The sequence below is a fragment of the Lepidochelys kempii genome, chromosome 18 (genome assembly GCF_965140265.1).
Source record: "Lepidochelys kempii isolate rLepKem1 chromosome 18, rLepKem1.hap2, whole genome shotgun sequence".
Classification (NCBI taxonomy): Eukaryota; Metazoa; Chordata; order Testudines; family Cheloniidae; genus Lepidochelys; species Lepidochelys kempii.
The window spans coordinates 16,651,030-16,664,211 of NC_133273.1; the positions used below are offsets into that span (position 1 = coordinate 16,651,030).

At 43.3% G+C, this 13,182-nt stretch overlaps 1 protein-coding gene across 1 annotated transcript in view; it reads left to right on the forward strand.

Moving 5' to 3' along the window:
• Nucleotides 1-13,182, forward strand: part of TTLL10 (tubulin tyrosine ligase like 10) — a 159,713-nt gene that overhangs the window by 17,624 nt on the left and 128,907 nt on the right. The window lies entirely within an intron of this gene.

A 13,182-nucleotide genomic window follows, 5' to 3' on the forward strand; every position in this document is an offset into this window, starting at 1 on the left:
TGGCTCTACAAGCCTAAGAACGAATAACCCTGTGCAGCCTGGAAAGAGGGTGACTGTGCATTCGCTTTCCTGCTACATTCTCACGCCATAAAAGCTTTGCAAGTTTTACACTTTCCATTTTCTTCTGGGTGACACGTGCCCGTGGGGATAGAACATGCACCCCGATCCCTCCCAATGGAGCTAGGCCGTTAGGGAAGCCATGAGGGTGGAGACCAGAGCTGGTGTAAGGCACAGCACCTCCATCGTGTTGCTGGCCGGGGCGACTCACAGATCCTTGGGGACCTGCCAGGGTTGGGAGTGAGGCCCTGCACTCCCACAACAGAACAGTATGGGGGGAAATCTGTAGGAAGGGATCTTGGCAGAGATTTCCTCCCACAGGGTCACTCCAAGATGTTTTATGGTGGGAGGGGACAGGGAGAGGACAACTGGGCCACGGTGTTTTGACCATCCTCTACTTGTAACTGTAATTATACCTTATCTTAGAACAGGTATTTATCTATTGGATTATGCTATGCAGAAACATAACAGGCAAAGGTTGTGTTTGTGTTTGGAGAGCAGGGGTGCACTGACAAGGCAGAAGTGGGAAACTTGTGCTGTAGCTGCCCATCCTCTACCCATCTGGTAGATAAATGGAACACTTCAGTCTCCAGGACTGTCAGGCCTGCAACTTTTATTAGTGCTAAATTCACACGTCTTAAAAAGAATTGGGGTGGGGGTGGCAGGTTGTGCTATTTTTCATTACAGTGAGTCAGTAAATGAACCCAGGGGATACAAAATACATTTACTGATAATTTCTTCAAATCCTCCACACGTGTGATCCTCTTGACTACACAGGTGTTAGTCCTAGTGAGAGTCTGGTGTCAGAGTGAACAGGTTCATTACAATCAAAGAAGAAGATGGTGTCTTCTCTTTCCTCCCTCTCAGGCCTTTAAATCTCTCCTTCCTGGGATCAGATAACAGCTATCACTTGGGTACCAAGTACCAGACTGGAATGTTTGGCAGCAGACAGACATGCATTTTGGCTGCAGTATGCCGTACGGAGTAATATTTTGCTGCCCACATGTTTTCAGACACTAACCCCGGAGTCAAGAAAACCCAGATTTGTTGGTATTCACATTGAGGGTGGGTTCTGTCATCTGGATCACCATCTACCAGAAGCAAAGTAGTTCAGGAAACTCATACTCACTTGTCATCCCATCTGAATTTGGTCCTCGGAGAGGAAAAACCCCATTGAGCCATCCCATGTCCTCAGACTCCTTTTAGATTCCATCAGAGATATTTACAGTCTTAATAAATGTACAGTATTCACAGTATCACCAGAGAAGCTTCAGCTTTCACTGAGATTTAGCTGGTTAAAGGAGAAAAAGGGGATGTATCTGAAATTCTGTCCAAGACTGATCAGAAACCATCTAAACTTGAAATACTTACAATTAAGTCTGTTCCAGTATAGGTGCATGGAGCCCTTTCCCCCTCCCTAGCTTTCCACCACAGGACAAAGCAATAGTTTTGGCTGCCTGACCTCTCTAAACACAAGGATGGGAGGGGTGACAAACTAGCATTGGCATCAGTGTTCAGTGCCCCAGAACATGCGTATCTGGGCAGGATGGGGAGTGAGGGAGGGGTTCATCAGAGAGCTCCCGTATAAAGACACCATGGTAGAGCATATGCTGCATCACTGATGATGAGTCCAAACTTTGCAATGCCCCACAAATATAATGACTCCAACCACTGCCACTTGGGTGGTGCGCCATCTACCCCTGGTCAAGCAGTACATCAGTGCATGTCTGTTCCTCTGGATATCTTGCTTAGGTCAGTGATGAGTTTGGTGGGCATCCATCCTCCAGGTATCTCAGTTCAGAATACTAATTCTAGTTGGTGCACTTCACAAAGCCGCTGTGCCACACGGTTCAGTACAACTGGCAGGGCACTTCTCAGGAGAGGCCCAGGCCTGGACCAGTAGGGGTGTTGATGGGCAGGACTGAGATACATAGGCACCGCTGCATGGAAAAAGGTTTACAGGGTGCATGCCTGCATAATAGTACCCAGCTCCAGCCCTGGTACTACTTGTTTCACTTTTATGAAAAGTAAATTCACTCCAAAATATAATGACTGAAATGATATATTTCTTTACAGTCTTTTGATTGCTTAATCTGAAAGGGTCTTGGCCAAGATGATAGTTAATTACTCACTAGCAAATGGAAAATGTGACTAGTGCATTATTAACCTTCAGCTGGCTCCAACGTGAAGTTTGGCAAATACAGTTAACTTTTTATCGGTTTTACTCAGAGTTGTTCATTGTGTAGCTTTAAAAAAAAAATAAATAAAAAGATCTGGTATGGTGAGCAATTCCAGGAATTCCACAAGAACATTCCCCAGCAGACAGGCTGAGTTTTAGGTACTTTTTACATGTATGAGGGTTTTTTTCTTTGCCTGTTGTGCTTGTGAAAATGTTGCTCCTTCTTTGGACACCAGTGTCAACCCTCTGCCAAGCATAGCAGGTGGCCAGCCAAGGCCTCCCAGTCAGTTTCCCAGTGAAGGAGAAATCAGTGACGTGGAGTCCTGGGATATTCTAAATATAACTTGTTTTATTTACATATATATACACCACTCCTTGATCAAAGCAGGTCAGACACATGCAGGCAAGTTCTCCTTGCAGGAATCTCAGCCCAAGACCAGCAGCCAGTACCCAAGGAGCAACCCTTCCTCAAGAACTGCTTCTAATCAGAGATCAAGGCCAAGAACAAACTGTCCTGCTGCTCACGTGGTTCCCTCTCCAAGCACCGCTGAGTCTACATGAAAGCTTGCATACCAAAAACTAACAATGCTTGGAAGACTGTGTGTAACAGAGGCAAATGGTGACATCTGCCATAACGGACATTAACATTAAACCAAATCCTAAAATCCTTACCGTGATTTTACTCAGGTGATTTCTTCAACTATTACCCATTATATATACCCCTCATTCCTGAGCAAGCTGATTAAGACACTTGCCTCCAGCTCCACCTAAAAGCTGCTAATATCCTGGGCCCCGCCGAATAAGGCTTCATGCCAGGACATGGAACAGAGATGGCACTGAGAACATCGATGGATGATTTCCATAATTTCTTTCAGGTCACACCCAAGAAAGTTGTGCTAAACACCTCCAAGCCCAGGGATCCTCCACTCCTCCATCCCATTCAATAATCCATGTGAAGACACTAAAGGAGACTGTGAAACAATATGAATAAAAATGCCAGCAAAACGCTCCCTATGCTCCACATAACCGTGTCACCAAACCATGCCCTTTGTCTTCTTCACTCCTTGCAGACTTCATGCCTTTTTCCATGTCACCAACGTGCTTGAGACAGACACCCAGAAAAAGTAGCTCAAGTGCTCTTCTATGCCTCCTTCCGAAAATACTGAAGAGCTAACCATTTCTGCGAAACATGTTAGGTGTAATGATCTTTCAGCAGTCTATGTTTCTTTCTTATTGTACCATAGGTTATTGAACCTTTAAACTTGATTCTCTTTAGGGCAAGGACTCTGTCACTTGTTTGGCACATTTTTCCTACTGTCTATTGCCATTTTAGCTGATGGCACTATATAAATTAGTAATGATATTAATGATAACTGAATTTGCCCAGGGCTATCCCCAAGCCCACTTTGCAACATAATTCTCTCTGTCCCCACGTTTGCTTGCTTCTTAAAATACTTTAAATCAGGACTACTGTTGGAGCACCCTCTGCCATTGCGTGCCATTGCATGCCAGTATAAGAGCACAGGCATATTGGCATCTGTTGGGCCCTCCAGAGTGGTGCTTCTGATTAACAAAGCAATTGTGGAGCTGATTAATACACTTTGGCAGGCCCCCTTCTTCCCTCCCAACTATGGCTAAATGGGCAGAGAGGAAATACTTTGTCCCTTCTAAAGGTTTTGTACACCCCTACTCTCACCTGCCCCCAAGCTTTTTGGAGGTGGCAGCAGCTAATGAGCAGGAGAGGTAGGGGCACTGAGCGTTGACAACGAGGGGTAAAGAATCAAAGAGGCTGGACTTTTTTTGGTCATAACCTTTATTTGACAGGAGGTCTACAGCTTGGAATTGCTAACCAGCAAGGTCTCCTAAGTCGCTATGACTTCGCCCTATGGGAAAATATCATGAAGTTTAAAGACGGGCTACTGGAGGATGCCAGAGGAGTTCACTCTGATGGTAGAGGAAGACAAGCTGGTGGCAAGGACAGCTCTCCAGGACAGCTTGGATGCAGTAGATTCAGCAGATCCATCTTGGCTGCAGTCATACAGTCTCCCTCCTGAATACAGCTGACCATCCAGGACTTGCCCTTTGAGGATCCCTCCCTCATTTTGAAAAGACAGATGATATGCTGCATAGCCTAGAGATTCCAGGGCAACACTGAAGTCGCTTGGAATCTACACACCAGTGACAAAGAGGAAGCAGTTTTGGCCCTAGCAGGCTCACAGATCTCAGAGCTTTATACCTCAGACCCACAATCTGTTGAGAAAAAGGGGCAACCACCACCTCCCTCATCATCTGCGACAGCAGGTTCCTCTCAGCCAGAGGCCCAGTAGAAACATACATTTTGAAAGGTTTGTCGAGGGCAGCACACCAGTACTTGTGACAGACCAATCTGTTCCTACCCATATCTTTGCCAATCATCTATCCCACTTCCTTCATGCTTGGACTCACATCCCATTGGATTGCTGGGTCCTTAGCACACTGGATCTGGGATATTCCCTTCCCACTTCCTTTCCTCTACCTCTTCAGGGACCACTCTTATGGGACTGTTCTTCAGTGGGAGGTCCAATCTCACCTTCTAGTGGGGCTACAGAGGAAGTTTTTCTGTTTCTCAGGGGAAAGGGTTTTTATCCCCATTATTTCTTTATTCCCAAAGCAAAAGGTTGTCTCAGACCTATTGTAGATCTAAGAGAGTTAAACAAGTATCTGAAGAAAATAAAGTTCAGCCTGGTTATCCTAGCTGCCCCTATTCTTTCCCTGGAACAAGGTGACTGGTACGCTGCCCTTGGCTTAAAGGACATCCACTTCCATATAGTGATCTATCCAGACCACTGGAAGTTTCTCACACTTGTAAAGAGTGGAACCAACTACCAATTCATAGTATTTCCTTTTGGCCTATCAGCAGCCCCTCATGTTTTCACAAAGTGCCTGGCTCCAGTAGCTGCCTATCTGAAGAGACTGGGGATCCATGCGTTCCCCTGCCTGGGTGATGGGCTGGTGAGAGGCTGGTCCAAGTCTCAAGTACTGTCCAGTGTCACCGTCATCCAGTCTACTTTCAGTGCATTGGGGCTGTCACTCCGTCAGGACAAATCAATTCTAAAAACCTGTGCAAAGAATAGAGTTTATAAACCAGAGCGTTTCTGCCCCAGTCAAGGTTCCAGACGCTCTGAGACTTGGTCTTGGCTCTAAAAGCATATCCCATTACTGCAGTGCACACTTACCTCAGACTTCTGGGGCACATGCCAGCATGTACCTACATAGTACAACACGGCAGACTTTGCTTCAAAAGGCTTGAGAGATGGCTAGCTCTAGTGTATGTCCCCTCTCTGGACTGGCAGACTGATCCGTGGAATGTTTGTGTGGGGAGTTCCCTTCGTTTCTCCACACCCAGTTCTCATGCTGGTCATGGATGCCTCATCCTTGGGCTGGGGAGCACACATTGGAACCTTGTAAACTCTAGGGCTGTGGTCCTCACAAGATCTGAGGACTCATATAAATGTTAACGAGCTATGTTCTATCTATCTAGCCTGTTTGGCCTTCCATCCACATATTGTGGGGGAAATAATCTGCTAGTGTTAATGGACAACACAGCAACTATGTTCTATGTAAACAGACAGGGAGGGGGTATGTTCATCCTAACTATGCCAGGAGACAGTTCTACTTCGGGAGCTCTGCATAACCAACTTCACTCACCTCAAAGCTGATTACCTCCCAGGAAAGCAGAGCACATTGGCAGATCTTTCTCCAGCCACTGTTTGTACATCCAGACAGGGCCAGGTCCGTCTTTCAGCGTGAGATCAAGCAATCCGCAAGCCTCTGACCTTCAGGAGTGTAGCTGAGCCCTTTAACCACTTAACCCCCACACCTCAGTATGTCTGCATTATGCAGTGGGATTATTTCTTTATTTTATTTTTAAAGTGACCCCTTGCTTAGGGTCCTTTCAACATTATTAAAACAACACAAAACACAAAGAAAACCTGATAAAAAACTAACTTTTTTAGAGAGAAATGAGTCAGGGAAGCAAATTCCAGACTGGGCTCCTCGTTCTGCTCTTTAGGGAACAGAGTTACCTTGGATTTACAACCACACAACAGAGAGAAGACTTTTGCCTGAAGAATTCAACTCAACATTCATTATGGGGTAATCTATTATTATTTTTAACTTGCACCCCTGATATTTGGAAGCACAGATTCAGGGACTTGGGGGGATTAAATTGACTGTACCCTTAAACGTAACAGGAATCAATCCTTTAATCTGCTGTTATGGTGATAATAACATACTTTACATTGCTCCTTAAAGTGCTTAAGATAAAGCATGAATATTTTTAACAGTTAATTTAAGTTTCCCTCTTAGTGACATCATTGATAGGGTTAGTAAGTGTGACCTACATCAGATGGGATAGTTCTGCCTTTTGTTTCTCCTGCTATGGTTTACTCAGAACAACAAAGTAAAGTGAAAGACAAGCTAATTTACAGTTGTGTGCTACAGGATACTATTTTATTCTATTAATCATTTAGAGCATGACTGACTGTGTCCCAGAAGAGTGGAATACACCACCATTTTTTTTAATGTGAAAATTCATATCAAATGTGAATATTTGCTCCAAGTATTTTGATCAGTATTTCTGAGACACGCTGGTATATTCCTGATTGTGGCTGGAAGACTCTTCAGATCATGCTGTCTATAATGAATCCCACTCCTTTTCCTAGAGTAACTGTGGCTAAGCAGAAATGGGGGTATTTCTTAAAACAAGATGTAGGATGGGATTTTCAAAGGATCCTGAGGGATTTAGGTGCCCATTTCAATTGGATTTGGGTGCCTAACTGCCTTAGGCTCCAATGAAAATCCCACCCATAATGCCCCAGGGCTATCCTCTCCAAACTCCTGACCAGGGACTTTGGAACATCCAAAGAAGAGACACCTGCGGCTTTATATTGAGCCAGTGCGTGCTAGGCCAGGATTCTGGGAGACTAGCCAGCATTGCAAGGATGCCCATACAGAACAGACACGATCAATAAAGCACATAATAAATCTCATGACTGAATCTCAGCCCCTTGATTTAAGGAGCTCCCAGTCAATTGGGGCATAGCATAAGACATGAAAAAGAAATAAGATTTTCCTTTGTTAACTCTAGAATGGAAGAAACAAGGGCTCCTTCTCTTGCACAGATTATATAAACCCAGTGTGCATGCTACAGTGCTCTAGCATTTGGGTCTAACCGCATACAAACATTCATAAGGGGAAAATTATCTTATTTCAATTGAATTACAAAGCAAATGGCATGCAAAGCAATTAAAAATAGAATTGCAATGCTTTGAATGGTCTTTCATCAGAACCCTCTCCATTGTCTTCAGAATTACTATAATCAACTAAACTACATGCTTGTTTTGGTTTTACATACATTTATTTTTTCTAATCACTAAAAGTTTAAATTAGGTGGCGTGAAATCATTAGAATACACCCAATGCAATTGAATCTAATTTGAGAACACCTGCCTTCAGGTATAGCTTTCAGGTAGTTTTGAAATGCCAACATCGTCTGGGTACTCAACCTACTTCTAATGGCAAAAGGGAAAACAGGTGCTTCAGTCTTTTAAGTAACCAGTGGGACATGATTGTCTGTTGTTGAGCAAGAGTTGTGTAAGGAATTGTTCATTCATTGCACTAAAATCAAAATCATCCCAGATAATTCATTTGGCCCTGGATTATTTCTTTAATTGGAAAGTAGAAAATGCGTGATTTGAAAATAATCCTTAGCAAAAGTGTCTGGTGGTTGTTTCGAGAGTGTCATTGTGTGTTAAACTGGTGTAACCTTTCCCACTCTCACATGGGCTGTGTGTGTGCACACTGCTGGGTCAAAGGAGATAGGCAAAATTCTAAGGATGAAAGCTACCCAATTCCCTTTGAAATTAAATAGGATTTAGTTGCCTAGCTCCCTTAACTTTTTGAAAATCCCACCCTTAATCACTGGAGTTATATTGGAATTTTAGGAGTTTTAGGGTTAACATTGCCAAAGCGTGTCTATATGGTGTGGCAATGTGCACTATGGGGCTGTGGTTTCTAAAGCGCACTAATTGGTCCACGTTGACCCTGCTGGTGCGCACTTAAAGTTCCCTAGCTTGCTTTAAAGTGCACAAGGGAACACTTCGTTCCATTGGCTTAAGCCAGTGTTTTACAGGATGCAGCCTGCAGGTTCCTTGTGTTACTGGGAAGTAAAAAGAAGGCTAAGGTGGCCCTAGGGGCTACACCAGCAGGGTCTACATAGACCAATTACTGCATAACACATTAGTGTGCTTTAGAAGTCACACCCCCATAGTGTGCATTGCTGCCCTGTGTAAACATGTCCTAAGTGATTTAGGAGCTTAAATATCATTGACTTTCAGTGAAACTTAGGTTCCTAAGTGCCTACGGTACTTTTTAAAATAGAACTTAGGCTCCTAAGTACAGCTGGGTGAATAACTGATTTTCCAGTTTGGTGGCCAAACTTGAAAAATCAGGGGGAGGGGGAGGAGTGGGGGAGAATAAACTTGCTTTAGGTTGGCTCAAAATGACAATTTCTCAGATTTTTTTTCACTGAAACGAAAAACCCCAGAAAATCCATTTGGGGTGTATTTTACCCTTTTTGTTTATTTTTGTTTTTTCTGTTAAATCTAGCTAAATTCCAAACCAGAAGGTTGTTTCAAGACAAAAAGTCAAAACGTTTAATTTTGAAAATGTCAAAACAAAATGGTTTGACTTGTTCACACTTTTTTTCCCCATCCATTTTTTTCCAGACTAAACTGTTCACCGAATCAGACCCAACAGTTTCAGTGAACCCAAACTTCATTTTTATTCACCATTCCCCCCCACCCATCTGTACGTCTGAGTCGCTTAAATGCTTTTGCAAAAAGAACAGGAGGACTTGTGGCACCTTAGAGACTAACACATTTATTTGAGCATAAGCTTTCGTGAGCTACAGCTCACTTCATCGGGTGCATTCAGTGGACAATACAGTGGGGAGATTTATGTACACAGAGAACATGAAACAATGGGTGTTACCATATACACTGCAACCAAAGTGATCAGGTAAGGTGAGCTATTACCAGCAGGAGAGTTGGGGGGGTGGGGGGGACTGAATGCATCCGATGAAGTGAGCTGTAGCTCACGAAAGCTTATGCTCAAATAAATTTGTTAGTCTCTGAGGTGCCACAAGTCCTCCTTTTCTATTATCAACTCACTGATCCAAACAGCTACTCTGGGAGAAAAAGGAATTTCTGTGTTTTCAGAATATAGGAGGTAAGAGCTCAGGGAAAGAGGCCATAAAACAAATTAGTATCGATCCTCTAGGCATTAGCTCAAAACATTTCATTCCTTAGAGATGAGGTACCTTTGGGGAAACAGGAGCAGCAAAACAAATTATAAATGGAAGTCAGGAGATGCAAATGATGAAATAAAAGAACAGAAACTGCAGGAAAGTGAATGGTGTCGAGAGTTGCTTTTGGGCTGAAAAGGCCTATGCAGTTTCTCCTGCTTTTCTTACTAAAAGAGGGTTGTGACATTGTTACTTAACCTGTTAGTCATTAGAAATACCCATACGCAGGGAGTGCTGGTTTAATAAGTTAACTGCAGAGTTTTCTGGAGCCCATTCAAATTATCCACTGCTTTGTGGAGACCCCATCCTTGAAAAATGCACCTTGAATTAACATCTGAAATCAACAAACTGTTGTAACTAATCTAGAAATAGAAATAATTTATTTTCAAAGGTATCGTGACCGCCAGAGTGCTTGCCCCACTTTCTGCTATATGTGTTATCACACCAGGTTGATTGTGCTGTGTCACACAATACAAACAGTGCTTTGCAAGTCAAGATTGAATGGCCATTACAAGTGAGCCCAGTCCTGCCCTGGGCAGTGCTATGAGTCTGATTCTGCACCACTGAATTCAGGGGGAGATTAAGCCATGAGAGTGACCAGGAACACTGAGCAATGCATCCTCTGCTCCACAAGTCCTGCAGGATTCTATGGGATGGGTACGGGGATGCATAGTGGGACACATTTTTAAAGAAGGAATTGTGTGTATCCCTGGCATAGATAGTGCATAGGGCAGAATTCAAGTAAGGGGGCAATGGGGCTGACCTCCTGACTTCTACAGATTGGCACTGAGGTGGGGGAACCAATTAGGTTACATAGCGTTCCCTTGAAGGCTACATTGAAATCCATCTATGTTGTTGCTTTGAATGGGTTAGACGGAATTGTTCCCCTACCCACTAAAACACCCATGCAGTACAGAGTGGGATCCTGTCCTGTAACTGGATATTTCCTTTGTGGTCAATGGATAGCTGTTTCTAATTCTGCCAACTGGCTAGTGGGAGCAGAATGGGGCTCCTTGTAACGGAGTGTTGTGCATATGACCGAAAGTTTACTCAGCCCCAAAGGGGTTCATGCAAATTTTGGACGACTAAGCAGTTGCTCAGGCCTTTTGGATGTTGATTGGAGCAATGTTTGCATCTGTGTTTCAACCAGCATAAAAATGTGACAGGTTTCAGAGTAGCAGCCGTGTTAGTCCGTATTCGCAAAAAGAAAAGGAGGACTTGTGGCACCTTAGAGACTAACCAATTTATTTGAGCATACGCTTTCATGAGCTACAGCATCGGATGAAGTACATCTGATGAAGTGAGCTGTAGCCCACGAAAGCTTATGCTCAAATAAATTGGTTAGTCTCTAAGGTGCCACAAGTACTCCTTTTCTTTTTACGAATACAGACTAACACAGCTGCTACTCTGAAACATTACTTTGTGTAATGACCCATCACTCCCAGTCTTTATTCAAGCCTAAGTTAATTGTATCCAGTTTGCAAATTAATTCCAATTCAGCAGTCTCTCGTTGGAGTCTGTTTTTGAAGTTTTTTTGTTGAAGAATTGCAACTTTTAGGTCTGTAATCAAGTGACCAAAGAGACTGAAGTGTTCTCCAACTGGTTTTTGAATGTTCTAATTCTTGACGTCTGATTTGTGTCCATTTATTCTTTTATGTAGAGACTGTCCAGTTTGACCAATGTACATGGCAGAGGGGCATTGCTTGCACATGCTGGCATATATCACATTGGTAGATGTGCAGGTGAACGAGCCTCTGATAGTGTGGCTGATGTGAGTAGGCCCTATGATGGTGTCCTTCAACAAAAAAAACTTCAAAAACAGACTCCAGTCAGAGACTGCTGAATTGGAATTAATTTGCAAACTGGATACAATTAATTTAGGCTTGAATAAAGACTGGGAGTGAATGGGTCATTACACAAAGTAAAACAATTTCCCCATGTTTATTCTCCCCCCCCCCCCCACACACACACTGTTCCTCAGATGTTCTTGTCATCTGCTAGAAATGGCCCACCTTGATTATCACTACAAAAGGTCCCCCCCCCAGCCCCACTCTCCTGCTGGTAATAGCTCACCTTAAGTGATCACTCTCCTTACAGTGTGTATGGTAACACCCATTGTTTCATGTTCTCTATGTATATAAAAATGTGAGTTCATGATTGGAGCCCAGGCTCATGCCATATAAATATACCTCACAGGGTGTGAGAAGAAAGAAAGAAAGAAAGAAAGAAAGAAAGAAAGAAAGAAAGAAAGAAAGAAAGAAAGAAAGAAAGAAAGAAAGAAAGAAAGAAAGAAAGAAAGAAAGAAAGAAAGAAAGAAAGAAAGAAAAAGAAAAACTTGTTTAGCTGCTACATCTCGTATCTGAGAAGCAGAAAGCGGAGAGGAGAACAGCACTGACTCCCTTGGGGCATAGCTGTTCTCATCTCAGACTAGTGGAGGGAAAAGGCATTAACTCAGAGCCCAATTAGGAGGCCTCCTTTGAGACAGTTGCGTTGCAGCAGGTGACATGACTCCAAAAAACAATCAAAAAGAGAATAGGAAAATACCAGACACACACCCTCCGGGTGTACCAGCGAGAAAATCACGGGAAAAAAACCTGATTAGCCTCCCTCACCATGGGAAGATACATCTGCTGACAGCTATACAGAAATCATGCTAGACAGGTGTCTACTGGTTTCTACCTAACTGCAACTCCTTGCCATTTTGATTTATTGGCTGTGCACTCCCATGTCTCCCCACTGCTTTTTAAAAAAAAAAAAAGAAAAAAAAAGACTCTTATTTTAAAGTATTAAAATAAGTAGGGTCAGTTCATCCCTGGTAGATCTATTGTCTTCAGTATATTTGCTCCAGCAATGAATTTCAGACATTGAACCTAATTCTGCACTGAGATACCATGAAAACTGCTGACCACACCAGGTGGCACAGAATGTAAATCAAAACTGAATTTGGTCCTATTTGCATAAGGAGTTGCTTATTTTCATATCAGCTGTTCAGCCTCTGCAAAATTTACACTAGGACCTGTGTTCTTAATGTACTAAGGCCTAGTGCACATTAAGAACATAGGGCATTTTAATATGCAGGACCTGATTCTGACAGTGGCTTTATCACAGTGGAATTCCACTGACCAGTAAAGTTACTCCTGACTTTATAGCAACTGCGACAGAATCAGATTCAATGTGGTGAACTTCAAAGTAACTTGAGAACAATGGCATTCATCCACTGAATGCTGACTGGTGTTCTCAACAGACTCGTGTAATACAGCACCTCTTTTAAAGAAGCCCTTCATTGATCATCATCAACTAAATTCAAGGGATGAGATTTTGCTACCCTTCCTTGCACTGAATAGTGCCTTCAGTTGAGGGTTTCAAAGCTTACTAGAGCAGGGACTCTGAATCTGGGGGTCACAACGCCCAGATAGGGTAGCAAACCAATGTCAGGTGGCACAACCATCTGGCCTTTCCATATTGCTAAATGGGATAGCATTTGGATAGTTCCTGCTAGGTTGGAGGAGGATTATAAGGGAGTTTTGGTGGGAAGGAGTCGCTGCATGGAAAACTTTGAGAACCCCTGGATGAGGGGAGTTAGCCACACAACTCTCATTAAT